We start from the raw sequence: 20279 nt of genomic DNA, 5'->3' as shown, positions 1-20279 counted from the left end.
ACCAGCAATATCCCCTTGCCAATGACTTAGTACGAGTTGTCCCGAAGTGAGCAGAATGTAATTCCTCCAGAACACGTTTCCGGAGAGCAGCAGGCACGTAAACTCGAATTCCCCGAAGCAAGCATCCTTTTTGCAGGGAGAACTCGTGCTGTTCTACTCCGAAGCGATCCTTCGCATCCACCAGTTGTCCGTGTTTGATTCCTTGGAGAAGCTTCTGCACCGTTTGATCCTCCGCAGTAACTTGGCCTAGCTCAGCAGCAGTCAATGGTAGTGTGTCGATTTGACTCAACTCCACAACATCGGATTCTTCTATCTCGTTCTCGGGATCGGTTTTCTCCAACGGAAATCTGGACATAGCATCAGCATTTGAGTGATTGGACGACTTACGGAATCGGATTTGATAGTCGAAACTCTGCAAAAAGGTAGCATAATGCTGCATCCTTAATGCAGACATGACCGGCAACCCTTTATGCTCCCCGAAGATCTTCGAGATAGCCTGATTGTCGGTAAGCAGGGTGAACTTCCGGCCGTAAAGGTATTGGAAGAATTTCTTCACTCCAAATATGACGGCGTACGCCTCCTTATCCACCTGCATATATTTTTGCTGATTCTACCCCATTACCCCGAATGCCATTACCCCGAATCCTATTAACCCGAATGCCATTACCCCGAAATCCAAAACCCCGAACGACCCATAACCCCGAATGACATTACCCCGAATTCCAATATCATTGAGAAATGTCATCAATGTCATCATGTTAACATACTTGTAAATTCGGGGAAATAGCATTCGGGGTGATGGAATTCGGGGTAATGGTACATTCGGGGTAATGGAATTCTGGGAAATGGCATTCGGGGAAATGGGATTCGGGGTAATGGGGTAGAATCATTTTTGCTGCACACGACTGAGGGTTTGGGACGCGAACTGAATAGGACGTTCAGTCCCATCGGGATACACGTGGCTTAGTACCGCCCCTACTCCGAAGGGCGAAGCGTCCGTAGCTAGCAGTAGTGGCAACTCCGGTGAATAATGGACAAGACAGTTGTCGGATTGCATCTGTTCCTTAACTTTCCTGAAGGAATCCTCGCATTGCTTGGTCCATCTGAACGGTACGTCATTCTTGAGCAAGTTGTTCAGAGGATACAGCACCGTGCTCAGGTTCTGGAAGAACCGTCCGTAATAATTAATAAATCCGACGAACGACCGAACTTCGTCCACGTTTTTCGGTCTGGGCATATCCTGGATAGCTTGCACCTTCTTCCGGATCTTGTGGATGCCGTCCTTATCAATCAAGTATCCGCAATACTCAATGTTGTCCACGAAGAACTCGCACTTGTCCTTGTTGACTCGTATTCCGCACTCGTTCAGCCGCCGAAGTACTTCCTCCAGCCGACGCAAATGAACTTCATCGTTCTCACCTGTTATCTTAATATCGTCCAAGAAAACACTAACGCCTTCTATTCCTTGTAGTATGGCTTCCATTTGGCGCTACCAGATGGCCGGAGCCGACGCAACACCATACATGAGCCTGTTCGGACGATAAAGACCACGATGTGTAGACAGCGTGAGTATTTTCCGATGTTCCGGTGCCACTTCGAGTTGCAGGTACGCTTGGACGAGATCAATCTTGCTGAACTTTTTTCCTCCAGCTAGCGAAGCGAACAGCTCGTCCACCGTAGGCAGGGGATGCTTGTCCACTATGAGATTCGGATTCACGGTTTGCTTGTAGTCTCCGCAAATCCTCACGCGATTCTGCGACTTCTTGACGGGAACAATCGGCGTTGCCCAGTTACTGGAGTTAACTTTCGTGAGTACGCCTTCCGCAACCAGTTTCTCCAGCTCATCCTCGACTGTCTTAAGCATGTTGAATGGTATTTTTCGTGCCTTCAGGAACACTGGTCGTGCTTCCTTCTTCAGTGGTAGGTTAGCTTGAACGTTGGAAATCTTTCCGATTGAGGCATCGAACACCTTTGGGAATTTCTCCAACAACGCCCGCAAAGCAACGTCGCGGGAGGGGGAAGCAGTAGCAGCAATCGCACTAACAGCAATCGGTCCCTGAAACACGCATCTCCAGTCCACCGACATCTCGCTCAGCCACTCGCGGCCGAGCAGCGGATGCTTCCCGGAATTCACCACGTACAGCGGCAATTTCATCGTTTTTCCATTGTACTCAACACTCGCGTTGAAGACACCAAGCACATCGATGCTGGTATTGCAGTAGCTAACCAAATCCGTATCGCTTTTGCACAACCGCGTACCCGGGAAGAACCTGTTCTGGTCCTCTGCACTGATGATACTGACCGGCGAACCAGTATCAACCTCGAATCGAACGCACTTTCCATTTACGTAAACATCCATTAGCAGCTTTTTGCAACGCGACGACGATTCGACCGTACAAACTTCTCGCACTTCCACACGTTCGGGGCGTTGACGATCGCCAGATTGGTCCACATAATTTGTTTTAACCGAATGAGATTTGTTCGTCGACCGTGAATCGGATTTCGCCGCGGCAGATTTCTTTAGGCAAACTTTCGCGAGATGCCCGGTTAATTTACAATACGAGCAAACCGTTTGTTTATGTTTGCACGCATTTGCGAAGTGCGATTTCTCACCGCAACGATAGCAACTTCCGTCATTCGCACTTTTACCCGCACTTTTGTTTTTCGCATTTTGCTTTTCTTTTTTACCTGCTGGGTGATGCACTGCATGTACCTCCTGCCTGGTTGAACTACCTTCAATCGCAGCTCCTCCTTTGCGTGAAAGCTCCATGCTCACGGCAATATCGCGAGCATCCTTCAGCGTTAGCTCCCGCCTCTCCAGCAGCCGGCTCCGAATGTCGTTTCGTTTGATGCCAAACACAAGCTGGTTGCGTAACGCCGTCTCAAGGTACGCACCGAAATTGCAAGTAACCGCAATCCTCCGAAGGGCCACCAGGTATTCATCCACCGTTTCGTCGGCAGATGCGGCATCTTTGTCGCCCTGGCGGCGGCACTTGAAGCGAAAATTTTCGCTGATTTCCAGCGGCTGCGGGCTGAAGAAGTCATCCAACGTCGTAACGATTTCCTGGTACGTCTTCGTTCGGGGGGAATCCGGGGCAACCTTGTCGCAAATGACATCGTAGGTTTCGGACCCCATGTAATGCAGAAGAAAATGCGTTTTCATCTGCACGTCCGCAACTCCGTAGATGAGGAAAGCGGTCTCGAGACGCTCAACCCACCGCATCCATTTTAACTTACGTTTGTCGAACGATTCTATCGCAAACGTTGGTGGGGGCAAAACAGCCGGAACTCCCGCAGCAGCACCGTCTCCGCCAGCTTGAATTTCACCGGGATTCGCCATCCTCCGTCGCCAGAACTATTGTGACGGCCGAGTGAAAGTACTCACAATAGTTTTACTTGTTTAATCACTTTATTATTTCTAAATTAATAATGATTTCTTCAGCGCCTCGTGCGCTCATAATGGCGAGTAAATACCGTTATGTTCTAACTGATCGCACAGAAGGAAAAACAAAGACATTGTATTTTGAAGGTATGCGCGATCAAGATATACGAATGTAGGTTTGTATAAAAAGTAGCAAGGTTTATGTAATGTAATTTAAGGTCAAGATATAACAGATGACTCAACAGAAGCACCGATGAGAGTTCTAATTTTGGCAAACAGATGCGCTTCTGCTTCTTCAAATCACCGAGAGGAGCCACCTTCGATTTGGCGAATAGCAGGCGTACAGCGCCACACAAGAATAATTTGGGTAAATCATGGCCAACATTAATTTTTACCCTAAATGATCTGCTCTTACTTTAATATTAACTAAAAAACTGTTTTAACTCAACAAGGATTAATTTCGAACCGTTTCAGGACAATTATCCGCATATCAGTGGGCATTCGCATCGAAAAAAAAAACCCTTGAAGACAAACAGTTTTTGAGTTATTTTTTGATGACCAACCATTTCAATATTCTTCCAACAGATGGAAAACAGGTTTGTACGCCATAAATTGATGCGCATCTAGCTCGCCAAGAGGATAAGCAATCGATGAATAATTAGAATTTTAACAGTTATTGGATATTCTAGCTCAAACATTTTTTGTAAGTATACTTAGAAATTCATTTTGAGATATTATTTTTCTTCTAAAAGAATACAATGCAATATTGCATTTGGAATACATGAAATCAAATTTCTTTTTAATGGAATAATAAAATTGACTGGTATGTTTTATCTGGAACTCTTTCTCCATGCCTTTTGCAAAAAAATTATGTGTGCCTCATCTGTACAAAATTTCAAGATATCACGAACGGATTATTTTGACTCTCTATATTTTGTAAATGTGAATCGCATAAAAAGCTAGGAGTCAGCTTAAGCCCATTAGTCTTTAAATGTTAATGAAAAGTAGACGAATATTCATAAAAATTCCTTCATAATTAGGTGAATATAATTAGGTGAAAATTTGACAGCATAATCAGGTAAAAATTTTGCAGGTGGAACGACTCCTATCCCATTAATATAAAATCATAACATTTTTGGTTAATTCATCCAATTTTCACACACAACTTCCAAGTCCATTAATAATCCTTTAGATACCCCTCATTTCTGAAAGTTGGGACCATAAAACTCGATAAAAAGGACTTCTATGCGTATAATACTGTCGATTTTATTTTTCAAACAATGGTGTGAATGAACTTTGTTGACTATTGTTGGATAGAGTGTTGTGAAGATTTGTTTTGCGTTGAAGAATGTTTATTTCTATGAAAATAATGTAAAATTCAAGAATCATGTACGGTACGATATTAACAAACATTCAAAAACAGCCTAAAACTTTGTTTGTTGTTTTAATCAACAAAACTCGTACCAAAGAGATCATTTTGTTAAAATAATTCAGTATCGGTGAGACATCAGGAGATTTTTTTTTCTAAATTGCCTATATTGAGGCGTTTTCCGCGAAATTCTTGATTTTATTTTAAAATTATTTACAGAAATATAGTGTTTTTTTTCAAATTTGGAAAGCATATTCGTATTCAGGGAGCCGGAATTCAGTATGTAGAGTAAATTCGAAAACTCACAATAATGGCATTGACAAGTGATCAATTTCACCCCGAAATCCCCCTAGTTTTTATTTTAGAAATTATTTTCAGTACTAAAACCACATTTGTTAGAAAATTTCTGTACATGAGCCCGTGAGGTTTACCGTCGTACTTGTTTTCCTGTATTCAGTTGTTTGGAATTGCCAACATTGAAGAGAACAGATAAAACAAACCGGGAATCCATTTCAACCGAAATTACGGTATTCCTGAAAACCTATTAATGTGATGTTAATAACTGTGGAAGCGCTCATTGAACACTAAGTTGATAAGCAGGCTCTGTCCCAGTGAGAACGTAATTCCAAGAAGAAGAAGAAGTTCAAAAGACATGGAGTTTTAAACCATGGCAGCATTGCGTTTCTTACAAAGCATTTCTGTTTATTTTGAAAATTTGCCAAATCTGATTTGGCGTTGTCATGTGTAAAAACTGTAATATACGTTAGGGGAACTGGGGGTAAAATGAACACCCTAAGCAATTTTCATGTTTTCTTGCTTATGAAACTGTCAGATTCTTTTTCAATCCCTCAGAATTGAAGAAGGATGTTTATGCAATGGAACAAGTTGAAATATTGTGATAGAAATAAAATTTTATCAACATTTTTATAATTTTGAAAATTTCTTTCCACAGATGTTCAAAACATGTGGGTAAAATGAACATGTAACGGGGGTAATATGAACATATAGTTGGGGGTAAAATGAACATACAATGGGGGTAATATGAACATATACTGGGGATAAAATGAACATGTAGTGGGGTAAAATGAACACCATTCAAATTGAACGGGTTGCGGCATGATTTTCGGCATCTGGTACATGATCAATGCATATCTCACAGACATTCCGGAATCGATGGAACGTTTAGCCGCGACCATTTGTATAGCTGTCCATGTCTGTCTTTATATTTCCTTCGGAAAACTCTCGGCATTCGAAATAAAATCCGGTAGTATTCATCCTGCCATGGTGATCATATTACCCCCATCTCGAGTGGTTCATTTTACCCCCAAAGACACAACATATCCCAATCATTTGTTCTAAGAATTTAGAAGATAAAATATTTTCAGTTTCCGTCTATTTCTCATAAATACTTTAAAGATATGATGTGCTACGCAGTTCAATAGATTTATCATGAATTTAGTCATAAGAACCTTAAATTCCACGAGTGAAAATTTACATCATATGAGAAAACGGAGAGGCGTACTTTGTTTTTGTTTACTTTTCCAGCTTTTGACAGTTCAAGATCGTGCTAGAGTTGTCGAAATAGCTCCTTAATCTGAAGATTATGGATGGTGCTATGTTTTACATAGATTAATAGCATAATTACCGTAAAATACAAACCTGTTCATTTTACCCCCAGTTTATTTTACCCACAGTTACCCTATTAATAAAATAACAATTTTACTTAAGTCAGTTATGCAAATAAAAGAAATATGCTTAAATGACAATTTTTTCGGACATCACATTGAACAAACGCATTAAGAACATTCCCTTTAATTGATTAGGGATAGAAGGTTATTGAAAAGCGGGCAAAAATATTCGAAAAAAAAATGATGAAAACTGATGTTTTCAAAACGCTTAAAACTTCAAGTGCGGAAATATGCGGAAGAGTTTTATGCTGTAAGTGATAGATAACATATGTCAGTTTCACACTGTGGTCGAAACTTTGCCGGATACTGCCGTATAAGGTAACTTTTTCAATACTGAAGTTTACGAAAAATGACTAAAACTTTGTTGTGCAAAATTGTCTTGAAAATAAACAAATAAAACATATTTTTTGGAAAATTTTATGCAGAAGCTCTCTTTGTATTCATAAACAAAAAGTTCAGTAAAAAATATATGTTAATTTTGGAAAAATTGTCACATGTAAACAATAATTCTGATTATATAATATAAAAAATGAAAAAGACCATTGAATAACCTGCTTTTTCGAACTCTTTTAACATTTTTTGAAGCTTATAGGACGTCGTTTCAATGTAGCCACAACATGTGGCATACTATAAGCTATGCTCAAAAAATATAGCGGGGTCAAAAATCTCAATTTTTCAAATTTGAAATTATGGCCACGAATTTGTTCTAGGTGCTCCTCTGTGCGGCGGACCGTTATTATCAGAAAATAAAGTCTCCATCAAATGTCACTTTTCCATACGAGGTTTTTCTAGTGATAAATTTTCTAAATCTTCTCTTATTTTGTGTGAAAACGCCAATTTAGAAATGTTGAAAATCTTTATCGGTACCTTTCCCCTTTAAATTAACAATTCAATTTCTAAATTAATTAAATCATGCAATTAACAGTGACATCGGTCGTAATATTCAATTCCTGTGTTGAACCCGGCTAGTATTCTTTCCTAGTAGGAGTAATAAAATTAGCAGCAATCAGTACGCAATTGCTGCTCATTAAGTCAATCACATGCCCAACCGAAAGCAGAGAATTGCATATAAGGATCCTGAACAGAACAACCGCTGAAATTACCGCACTCAGTGCCTGCCAGGGTATGGGAGTGAATTGTTGTAGACAACAGGAAATAAATTTCCGCAGGGACTGCATTTCTGGTAGCACCTTAATTTTGCGGGACTCCTCTACATGCCGGGAGCATCATTGCAGGCACACATGAAGCCAAGTTCATTCGGGCTTTACGTCGCATTTCCGGTAATAATTTTCATTCTGTCACCAATAATTATTTCAATTGTTCCATACTACATTGTCGAGTTACTCCAGTACGGTTCAAAAGCTGGATTGTTCGATGCGGAGTGTGGGTATTGCTAGAATACAAATAATTTCGCACTGATGACCTTTGTACTTTTAAGGGAATTAGTTCATACAGTTGCGCCAAAAAGAATGAAATTCCCCAGTGGCTCACCTCAACGAAAAACATAATCTTGTAGCGATATTTTTGATTTGATCAATAAGCAGTAAGCATCATGCACGACAAAAATCATATAGGGAAAGTGTACCAGTTATGGCCATAGTGGTTCCCTATTTGGCCATATGTGAAATTTTGATAACTTTCACATTTTAAATTTTTTTGAATGTTTTAACATCAAGATATATCTTAAATCTAACTACTACATTACACAAAAGTTTTAAAAAATTGAAGACATTAAAGTAGGCACGTATGGCGAAATAGGGAACCACTATGTCCATAACTGGTACACCTACCCTATAAAAAAGAACTGCAAAAGAAAATTTTTCTATCCTGTTTGACTGGAAATTGTTTAAGAGCTCTCATATTCATTCTTCATGGAAAATCGAAATAAATGTTCAGTAAATTTGTTACTATATTTTGGTTATGCGCTGCTTTTTCTTGTGATATCTTCTTTTACCTATTTTGTATCATCAACAGAAAGATTTACAGGGCGAAGTTTACGACGATATATTTTTAACCTTCTAATAGAGTAAAGTGGGGCAAAAGCTCGAGTGGGACAAGAGTTTCTTTTTAAGATTTCTAGCTCAAATCAAATCAAAACTTAGAAATGTCATGGTGGTTCGAATGCTATTTAAATAAGAGACTTTCACTCCAAATATTATAAAAATCGATTGAGATTTGGAAAAGTTATGGCTACTTGTTGTTTTTCGAAGTAAATATTGTAATATTTGGTCAAACTTTCGATGCATGGAACCAAATGAAGATAAAATATTGTTCAATATTTTATGTAAGGGCGTTTCTAGGCCTATCATAAGGATACTTTGACGTGTATTAGTTTTTTCATAAAGAGAAAATTTTTGGCCCATAGCGGGGCAAATGTTCGAATCTGCGGGACAAAAGTTCGACCCATGTATAAACCCACGGAAAATTTTTCAAATTTCTTGAAATCTACATATTATCTTCAAATTTAGCGAAATTTGCCTGATCGTGCGAAATATGTCACAAAAAATTTACATTTCCACTTAGTTTTGCGAAAAACTGCTATTTCTTGGGTGTATTACAATTAACCCTGTTTTGGGCATTTTTTGATGAAAATTTAGTGTGTATTTTTCGCAAACATAAGTTTACGGCTGGTATTAAGTATGCCTGGCATAAAAGTATTGATATTTTGTGTTTTAGCCAACGAACTTTTGCCCCACACTACATTCGAACTTTTGCCCCAGCTAACGGAAAAACAGGTTTGAAATTATTTCAATACCACCAGGCTTCTTCTGTGATTAGTTGATTGTAAGAAAATATAAAAGCTATGATTTTTTGGATTACACGTTAAATGAATCCCATGCATTTGTAGGTTATAAAAAATACAATTTTTTAAACATTTCAAAATAATATGGAAACGTCATATGAACTTTGCTTATATGCGTGGTATGAGCTAAGGTTTAAGCCAAAACTAAAATCATTTCGGTTTTCGAGCTACGAAAAAATATACAAAATTCCAAAACACCCCGTCTAAACAACCCCGCGGGGTTGAAAATAATCGCTATCATTTAAATTTTACAATTTAAAATAATTCTAAGTTGTGTAGGATGCAAGTTCACTAGAATCGAACCACTGCAAGTTCGTGGAAGCAAACTAGCGCGCTGAATGGCGAAAGTTTGTGACCCGCTTACATTTCATTATCATTTTAATTAGCTCATTGAAATAATTTATGCCCAAAATAACTTCTATTTGTTTATTTGAGTGCCTGCTGCTGTGGTCTGCTGAGGTTTACTAATAAAATAAAATAATTTAAGTCGGTCCTCCAGTAGACTTTAATAGGCAGTTTTGCTTTCTTTTTATTCTGCATGATGCGGCCAGCCGTTTGATAGTGTACCTCATGAAGATGTTGGATTGAACCAAGTCACGGATTACCTCTTTGCGACAGAAGACTCGGTAGCTTTTTCTTTTATTACTAGCACATTGCTTCATTGATTGCTTTACGTTAACTCCCTGATGATTTGCATTAATTAACCAATTTCAAACTTTTATATCAAACAAGTGTAGTAATCAATGGTGAACATAATTGATTGACGCCAATTTTTAAGATTTGACTTCTTTTTGCTTAAACGATGCAAATAATGGTAAAGTAGGTTGTTTAGCCCTCAAAAGGCGTGGTCTAGAATAATGTTTGTATAAAATTTTTGCTCACATTTTTTGACTCAATAACAATTTAGTGCAAAGGATTAGTTGCATCTCCAAATGTATCTACAAAGATTTATATACCGGTGGCCATCCGAATACCGTAAATTCGGGTGAAATTGATCACTACGGTGAAATTGATCACTGTGTCACTCGATTTTATTTCTTTCTAATGGAGCACAAATATCAATGTAACCCACAGTGAATGAACGTTGTTTGTCGTAAGCATGTCCAAGTTGTGTGTTGTGAAGTTTTTTGCGTTCAAAAATGTTCATTTCTATGAAAATAATGTAAAATTTCAAAATCTTGTACGGTGCAGTATTGACAAACATCAATAAACTTCTAGTTCTAGACAAGGATTTGGACATGGTATAATCTTGAAAGTTTGTTAGGATACTTAAGATATATCCCTAAACTAAATTTCATAACCAAAACTCGTACCAATTCACTGATTTGGTTAAAACAATTGAATTTCTGATAGATATCAGGAAATTCCTTAGGAAATTGCATACTTTTAGGCGTTTTCCGCGTAATTCTTGAAATTTAACTATTCGTTATTTATATAAATATTGCATTGTAAAGAATTTTACAAGCATATTCGGATTCAGGGAGCTCAAATTTATCATATAGAGTTGTTTTGAAAACTAACAATAATGGCATTGACAAGTGATCAATTTCACCCCGAAATGAGATCCTCTGATTTTTTATTTTAGAGGTATTTGTTAACACTAAAATGACATTTGTTAGAAAATTTCGGTACATAAGTCGATGAGGCTCACCTGCTTACTTGTTTTCCTGCATTTAGTTGTTTGGCATTGTGAACATTATAGAAATCAGACAAGAAAAACCGTGAAAAGTGATCAATTTCACCCGAAATTACGGTACACGACCAGAAATGTAGTGGGCACCACCTATTGTACTTACCTATGGTAAAATTTCAAATCATTTCGACAATTTCTATGTGAACTTATATGAATATAGCATGTATGAAGTCTTGTGACCTCATGTGACTCATGTAACTATTTGACGTATTCAGATATAGGAGGCTGGAACTCTCAGTATGAGATTCCGGAGAACCAACCCAGTTCCAATGTTGATTTCACTACAGTAACATATAATAACATACAAAAAGATTTTGGATGCGAAGAATGCAGCTTGGGCTGCAATGCTGCAGTATGGTACGCGTCAGAACGTGGAACGATACAGACTGAAGTGGAAACAGCAAACCCGCCTATTCCAGGGCAAAAAGCGCCGCCTGGAAGAGGTGGAATGCCAAGATATGGAGTTGCTGTACCGTTCTCAAGAAACGCGGAAGTTCTTTCAGAAGCTCAACACATCCCGCAAAGGCTTCGTGCCGCGAGCTGCAATGTGCCGGGATAAGGATGTGAGCATCTTGACGGACGGACGCGAGGTAATTGAAAGGTGGATGCCGCACTACAATGAACACCTGAATGGCGCAGAGAACACAGGCACAGATGGTCAGGATAGCAAAGGCGATGGCTACGTCAGCACAGCGGACAGTGGCAACCAATCAGCTCCCACGATGGTGAAAGTTAAGGATGCCATTCAACAGCTCAAGAACAACAAAGCCGCTTGCAAGGATGGTGTCGGAGCCGAACTCATCAAGATGGGCCCGGACAGGTTTGCCGCTTGTCTGCATCGGCTGATAGTCAGAATCTGGGAAACGGAACAGCTACTGGAGGAGTGGAAGCAAGGCGTTATGTGGCCTATGCAAGAAGGGTGACAAACTGGAGTGTGAAAATTATCGTGCAATCACTAACGCCGCCTACAAAGTACTATCCCAGATTATCTTTCGTCGTCTATCACCTATAGCAAACGAGTTCGTGGAAAGTTATCAAGCATGATCATCATCAAGTTTCATCGATGGCCGCTCGATAACGGACCAGATCTTTTCCGTGCGGAAAATCCTCCAGAAATGCCATGACTACAAGGTCCCTACGCACCATATGTTCACCGAATTCAAGGCAGCATACGACAGTGATGGACTTTCGTGCCTGTTGTTCAATATTGCGCTTGAAGATGTTTGCTTCACGGACGACATGGATATGATTGGGAGAAAATTTGAACAGTGGCAGACTTTTTTACCCACCTGAAACGCGAAGCAACAAGAGTCGGACTGGTGGTGAACGCGTCGGAAACAAAGTACATGCTGGTAGGCGGAACTAAGCGCGACAGGGCTCACCTAGGAAGCAGTGTCACGATAGACGGGGATACCTTCGAGGTGGTGGACGAGTTCATCTATCTCTGATCCTTGACGGCAGCTGACAACAATGTTAGTCGGGAAATACGAAGACGCATCATCAGTGGAAGTCGTGCCTATTATGGGCTCCAGAAGAAACTGCGGTCAAGAACGATGCACCCCCGCACCAAATGCACGATGTACAAAACGCTCATAAGAACGGTAGTCCTCTATGGGCATGAGACGGGGACTACGCTCGAGGAGGACTTGCAAGCTCTTGGGGTTTTCGAACGCCGAGTGCTAAGGACGATCTTCGGCGGCGTGTGGTGGCGAAGGATGAACCACGAGCTCTACGGCGAACCCAGTATCCTGAAGGTGGCTTAAGCTGGAAGGATACGCTGGGCAGGGCATGTTGCAAGATTGCCGGACAACAGCACTGTAAAGATGGTGTTCGCCACGAATCCGGTCGGAACAATAAGGCGTGGGGCGCAGCAAGCTAGGTGGATTGACCAGGTGAGCGTGGGTCGCAATCGAGGTGGAGAGAAGCGGCCATGAGCTGAGTGAATTGGCGAAATATTGTTGACGAGGTTTTATCAAGCTAATTGATATAAAACCAAATGAATAAGTAATAATAATAACATATAAAAACACATTTACTGGACAAAAGACGGCCATCGGATACAAATGTGGTCATTTTGCTATCAATAATCGTTCAAAAGTGAGAATAAATTGTAGTACAGCAAAATTTGTTGAATTTATTCATTTTTTTTATTATATTTCAAATATATAATATATGAACAAAAATTGATCCTTCATACTAATCCAGATGACATTGAATGAAAGGAACTAAAAACTATTCAAAAACAAAAGCAGCAAAACGGAAAAACTGGCTCTAGAGATTGAAATCAGCTTTACTGTCGACCATAGTTTCAAAAGTTATTAAATGCCATTATGTGTAAAAATACTCGGAACCTCATCTTCATTCTCGGAGCACCCATCTACTCAAACAACGACAATGAAAAACTATCATCAAAGCCAATACTACTTATTGTGCCACTGCATGGCAAGGAAAAGTTTTTCTTCTATCTTGGAAACGCGAAACGTGTCGAAACTAATATATACTGTAGTGATTCTTTCATTGTTTCTTAATTAAATTACATGATGGTGCTTGTGAATGAGATCTCTTCTTAGACAAAAGGAACCCATTCAACGGGAAATGCGTGAGAAAATTGAGCAACTTTATCGAAGCACATCAAAACTTTTCCTCAGTCAATTATAGTTTGCACAGTCACTTATAGCTTCCATTATAGTAACGAGTCTGAAGACTAAATGGATCCTGTGATAAGGTTACTATGCTCTATAGGTTTTGAATGTTTATATCGTTGGTTAGTTTTATTTTAATGTTATATTAGGAAAGCATCTAGATGTCTACATTATACAATATGCATATTTTCCGGCATTGAATCGTAATCACTATTACAAGCTCTCAAACAATGAATCCTCTATTGAAGGTATATCCCCAGTTCCACTTTTACTTCGCCTACGTTTGTTTGTAATCCCTTCTTTACTTTACCGTAATCGTCTTTTAGCACTTACTTGCAAACAGGGAGAACTCAACCATGGCGACTTCATTATGCATCATCGCTTGCATCAACTCCTGGTTAAAATATGCTGAGTAACGATTTCCGATTTGCCATTCCAGCATAATTTCAACCGAAACGAAGCAGCATTGATGGGATTTATAATGGGTGGTAGCCGATGTAGACGATGAAATATTGACATTTCTAGGTCATTTCTCAAATCCTTCCGGCTGCTGTTGGGATGCATTCGTCGGTGAAGCCATCAACGATTGATGATATTCGTTCATGCCATTACGTTTTGAGACGGCATCGTTGTGGGTTTTCAATTTTCCCGCATTATTTAATTCTTTTCATCAGTTTATTCCATCGTTGACAAATCAGAACACGCATAGCAAGTAAAAAGGATCAAAGTTTAGATCTCAGCTAAATAAATCACATTGGAGAAAGACTAGCAAAATACATTCAATAAAGAGAGATGATAAGAAATCATAATTATTTGAAATAATAGTAAATTATCATAGGCAAAACCAGACTTTTTTTTTTCGTAGGGAGTACTATTCAAACTTTATGAAAATGTGCATATTATAACTACATCTTAAAAACATGATTTATTGATGATGGAGAACAGTTGCAATTGAGGGGATTCAAATTGTCATTCATACAATGATTTGCAAAATGTTGATTTTTTTTCTGAGAGTTGAAGCTTGTGGACTGTTTAAAAACTGGATTTTAAATGAGTTGCATACTTTATTTTGCTGTTATGGCGACTGCTTTTTGAAAACCGAATTTCTACCTACCTTGATGGCTACAGCGTAGCATCACGCCATTGCCGGGCGTATTGTAGAGCTCCATCTTCGTCGGTCTTGGGCGAAACTTCTCCAGTTGCCCCGAACGTTTAGAGTCGCCAGGGCCTCTTCCACTGCGTGCTGCCAGCGTATTCGTGGTCTCCACCGAAGCCGCCGACCTCTACCTGGTTCCCTGCTGAATATTATTTTCGAAATTCTTTCTTCCGACATTCGCACTAAATGACCAGCCTACTGAAGTCTGACATATTTTACACGATTGATAATATTCGCATCTTTGTACACTTGATACAACTCGTGATTCATGCGTCTGCGCCACGCATCATTTTCGAGTTTCCCACCGAGTATTGTCCGCAGCACTTTACGCTCGAAAACACCGAGAGCTTTCCGGTCTGACTCTCTCAACGTCCACGCTTCGTGCCCGTAGAGAGCAACCGGAAGAATCAATGTTTTATACAGGGCGAATTTTGTTTCCGTTTGCAAGCTGCGGGACCTTGTGATAATAGTGCCATTTCTCTGCACGCCAGATCTCCTAATAGCACCCTCGAGTGCAATGTTGAACAGTAAATTCGAAAGTGCGTCTCCCTGCTTCAATCCGTCCAACGTCACGAACGAGGTTGACACCTCGTCTGCGATTCGAACACTTGATTTCGAACCATCCAGCATAGCACGTATCAGCCTAATTAGTTTCGCCGGAAAACCATTTTCAGATATTATCTGCCAAAGCTCATTTCTTTTCACTGAGTCGTACGCCGCCTTGAAATCAATAAACAGATGGTGAGTCTGCAAGTTATACTCCCGGAATTTGTCTAGGATCATTCGCAAGCCAAACATCTGGTCTGTTGTCGAACGGCCCTCACGAAAACCAGCTTGGTATTCGCCGACGAAGGACTCCTCGAGCGGTCTCAGCCTGTTAAATAGGATGCGCGACGGAATTTTGTACGCCGATTTCAGCAGGGTAATTCCTCTGTAATTGGCACACTCCAGTCTGTGCCCTTTCTTGTAGATAGGGCGGATGAGGCCATCCAACCAGCCGGTGGGCAATTCTTCGTCCTTCCATACCTTCAGAAGTACTCGGTGGATCGACTGGTAAAGCTGCTCGCTTCCGTGCTTGAGAAGCTCGACCGGAATCTCGTCTTTCCCAGCAGCTGTACAGTTCTTCAGCTCGCTGATAGCCTTTTTAACCTCTCCTATGGTCGGTGGGTCCACAGCTTGATCGAACGAATTTCTACTGTCACACAAATGTGCGAAAGTCGCTATTTTCGCATTCGTATATCATGTGGCAGGTATGATGATACTCTATGCCCAGGGAAGTCAAGGAAATTTCCATTACGAAAAGATCCTGGACCGACCGGGAATCGAAAACAGACACCTTTAGCATGACTTTGCTTTGTAGCCGTGGACCACTTGGCTTAGGAAGTCCCCTATCCTGAGCGTTAAATACTTTTAGATCTTCCTCAACTGCAAAAACCCATCGTATGTGTAGCATAGAGCAACGTGACCAGCCAAACGCTGCATGCCATGTGTTATACGTTTGACAATATTCAATTCTTAACACATTTTGTACAATTCGTAATTCATGCGACGTCGCCAAAGACGGTTCTCTAATTCGGGTGTCGTTTATTTAGTACACCACACTAAGGACTGTTCATTTTATAAAGTGGACACTTTGTTTATGCTATATCTTTTTTATTTATTGATAAAATCGTAATCGGTTTTCTGTGTATCGTTGACCTTTTATTCTAAAATGCTATGAAAATATAAAATCTTTGAAAATGCTTTTGGTTGAAGAGCTAAATAGTTTTTCCAAAAACTCTTAAAAAAAGCTGTCCGTCAAAGTTTAACATTATTTTTCGCAAAACAAAAATCCTTATTTTTATGAACAAATTGTATGTTTGTATCCTTTACTATTCTACTAAAGGTAAAGCTTTAAAAATATCAATTATATTCCACCATTCTATGACATTAGGTAACTCTAGTGAATTACCCATTTATGGCCAAATTTGCTGATACACCATCCTTTCACTCCCAGCAAAAGAGAAAAGTAAAAAGCGTGTTCAAAACTAGTTTGGATTACTAAAGAAACTATATTAGTATAAACGAAAACTAAATTAGTGAGATTAAACTACAGTCTTAAGTTTAAATTTTACTGTTTATGGTAGTTTTACTAAAAAGTCTCATACTTTTAAGATCATGTACGCATATTTATCGATCTACAGCAAATTGTAAACAGATTTCTCCGAATTTTTCAATTGGTAATCTCAGAATAACATATTATGAAAATAATATGTGGAAAATAAAATCTATTTTATTACAGTAGTGTTGCCAATTTTGATGATTGTCAATGTACTTTGATAGGTCTTCTAAGAATAAAACAATTGTGTTTCTGTTGTGCTTTGAATGTGACGTGGGGACTTACTAAGTAACTCTATGAAGGCGTAAGTTATTTTTCATATTAATACTATATTAGGACTTCCGTCAGGACGTACTTTTACACAAAAAATTCTACTCATATCAATTCCCATCAAATTTTAAAAAAAATTCTTTAAAAATATACGGGAAAATTGATTTTATTATATCTGTAAAATTGTTGCTCCAAAAATAACTTGATTTTTTCCATCAGTCTTCTGATTGATGATGCTTTCGAAGAACAAGCCTTTTTTGAAAATAGAAAATATAAATTATCGAATTTTCCAGCCAATTTCTTACAATCATTGATTTTGATAGCATCAAAAAATCGACCGATCTAATCGTTGTTCCATATTCGTGTGAAATTTAATTATTTTGGAGAATTTTTATTATCACAACATTGTACAATACTAGTCGAGCGATGTGCTAAAAACCGATTGAAATTTCATTGATTAATAAGAAAGATACAGCATGCACAAGGTGTCCACTTTATAAAATGAACAGTCCTTATTAGACGGACGGGGAGGATTAAGGCCCAAGTCAGTGAAGGATCTGGAATCAACCGACAATTTGAAATTTATTGAATGAACATCTTTACCGAAATGAACTAATCACTACCACATGCGCAAGGGAATATTTCTCTACCGGAATAAGTATTGTTATCCTCCACATGAGAAAATGCGATAATATTATGAATGTTTATCCACAATATTTAAAAATCTTCCAGTACCACTTAGCTTTAAAAATAATAAACTTTTCGTTATTTATAATCCCTCTATATAGCAATCCAAGTCACCATGCATGATATGGTTTATCATATAAAGAATGCAAATATAGGATAATGCCGCTTCATAACTGCATTACAAGGATTCAAATATCCCGTCAAAAATATTCAGTAAATAATTCTATTGCAAATTGCCAACGAATACAAAATTGATGCACGACCACCACAGTTCAATACCAACTTCCAGAGAGAGAGATCTCGCTGTCCTCCGGGTATGAACCCTCTATTAGCAATATTATCACAAGGGAATAGATGTCAACAATATATAAAATTTTGTTTGCTAAAACCTGCTAAGGAGGTGTTGTTATGTTCCATGCTTATTTGAAAATGATGAGTAAACTACCTATCTAACTGATGCTTTTCTGAAATAAATTTGACTGCTCCAATTGCAATATTGAAATTATATGAAAATTCGCTTGCCCACCCTAGCCGTTGAAGAAATGAACCGTTACTCTTTGAACGTGGCAAAGGATAGTATTACCATGGATGGTGGGTGCGCTCGTAAGACTTGCAGTTGTTTGCCCCAAGATTATTTGGTTTTCTAATATGAAAGCATACATTTTTTTATATACCAATGAATTGCTGAGAAAATTTGCAATCTATTGGTGCTAATTATAAGGCTGAAAAATAAAATTCATAGCATTCTTTTTAAATTTCCATTTCATGCGCAAATGATTTCCGCTGCAACAGCAGCGGGCCGTGGGAAGAAGGAATACGAAAAACCGACCAACAAGCGATAAATGAAATGTGTTCATCTAACTGTGAGTCATTTTGCTAATGATGTAGGATGGGTGATCTGTTGATATTGATATTGGTATCACGTGTTGATTACTTCGAGCCTCGAATTCTTGGATCAATTTTAATTTTATCTGCAAATTGTTCTGAACAAATCTTCTTAATTTTGTTGAATAAAATATATTGGGGGATTAGAGTTTTCTAAATTAGTAAATAATACGTCATAAGTCATTTTTAATTTCAGAGCGGTCGGTTCTCAGCTTGCTCCTGGCGATCAACATGCTCGTGCTGTATGTATCGAGCGAGCGTGCTTGTGCGGAATGTACTAAGTATACGATGCAACTGATCTTGAATTAAATATTTCATATTACAATTGGCATTGGAAATTCCAAGTAAATATTTGTATCTCATGGCTTTCTAAGTGGGATGCCCGAAATTCATTGAAAATATTCTAATTGTTTGTGGCTGAGAACTTTGGACAGACAATTTGAATGTGATTATTGGGAATTTGTTGAATATTTTCCAATTACTGGTAGACACTGGAAAAGGCTGCAATATGAAAAGATGATTGCTTAAAAAGTCTTTGATAAAGTGTACAATATTTTGAAATACATCGAGTTGAAAACAAACAAAGCTATGACAAGAACACTATTTGTATGACATGTAGGTTTATTAAAATAAATCCTAATAATATTTGAGATTTTTATGGAATAATTTGAATATTTCCGAATACCTGATGACAAATGGGCATTCCAGACAAATATTTGAATGAGATGAGGAACTTTACCAACATTTTGAGTAATACATTACATTCAAATGAAATAAGGGTTTCTAAAAAAAACGGTTCAATGTATAAACGAAATGAGTATTTTCTAGTAAACTCTCGAATATTTGAATGCTCTCTCGAAACATTCGCATTTTTTCAGCAACTTAGAAATACTTGTGTTTTGTGGAATTCTTTAAATTATTCTGAATATTTGATGGCGATTGAGAATTTCTGACTTATATTTGAATGAGATTAGAATATTAGAAAATTTCTGAAAAAATAGAGTATCTCGTCAGTGATATTTGCATAAAAGGAATGTTTTAGAAGAAATTCTGAATGCATGATTGAGATAAGTATTTTTTTAATGCAATTTTAAATAAAACGTCTCAATATTATATGAATATAATTAAATAAATTATTTAAACAATATATGCTCCTTTTTCAAGAATTACCGCTGAATGTTTGACTGAGATGAGAATATTTTGAATGACTCCGGAATAATTCAGTTATTTATGAAAATTTTGAATATTTCTGAATATTCGATGTTATTTAAGAACTTCTGGCAAATATTTTAATGCGATGAGGATTTTGAAAAAAATAAGTATAACAAAATATTTAAATGCAATGAGTTTCTCGTGAATAATATTCATATATGGTTTCTGAATGAAATTTTGATAAATGTATGACTAAGATAAGTATTTTTATTTCACTTCAATATTTAAAATATCATGGAGTTCTTTGGAAAAAATCCGAATTATCGATGGCAATATAAAATTTCTGACAAATATTTTAATGAGATGAGGATTTTTACGAAAATTCTGAGAAATATAAGAATGCGATAAGTATCTCGTAAACAACATTCGAATAAGACTGAATTTCTAAAATAAA

This window comes from Aedes aegypti, chromosome 1 (assembly GCF_002204515.2).
Source record: "Aedes aegypti strain LVP_AGWG chromosome 1, AaegL5.0 Primary Assembly, whole genome shotgun sequence".
In the NCBI taxonomy this organism is placed as follows: Eukaryota; Metazoa; Arthropoda; class Insecta; order Diptera; family Culicidae; genus Aedes; species Aedes aegypti.
Note: the sequence above shows the minus strand (reverse complement) of the source record.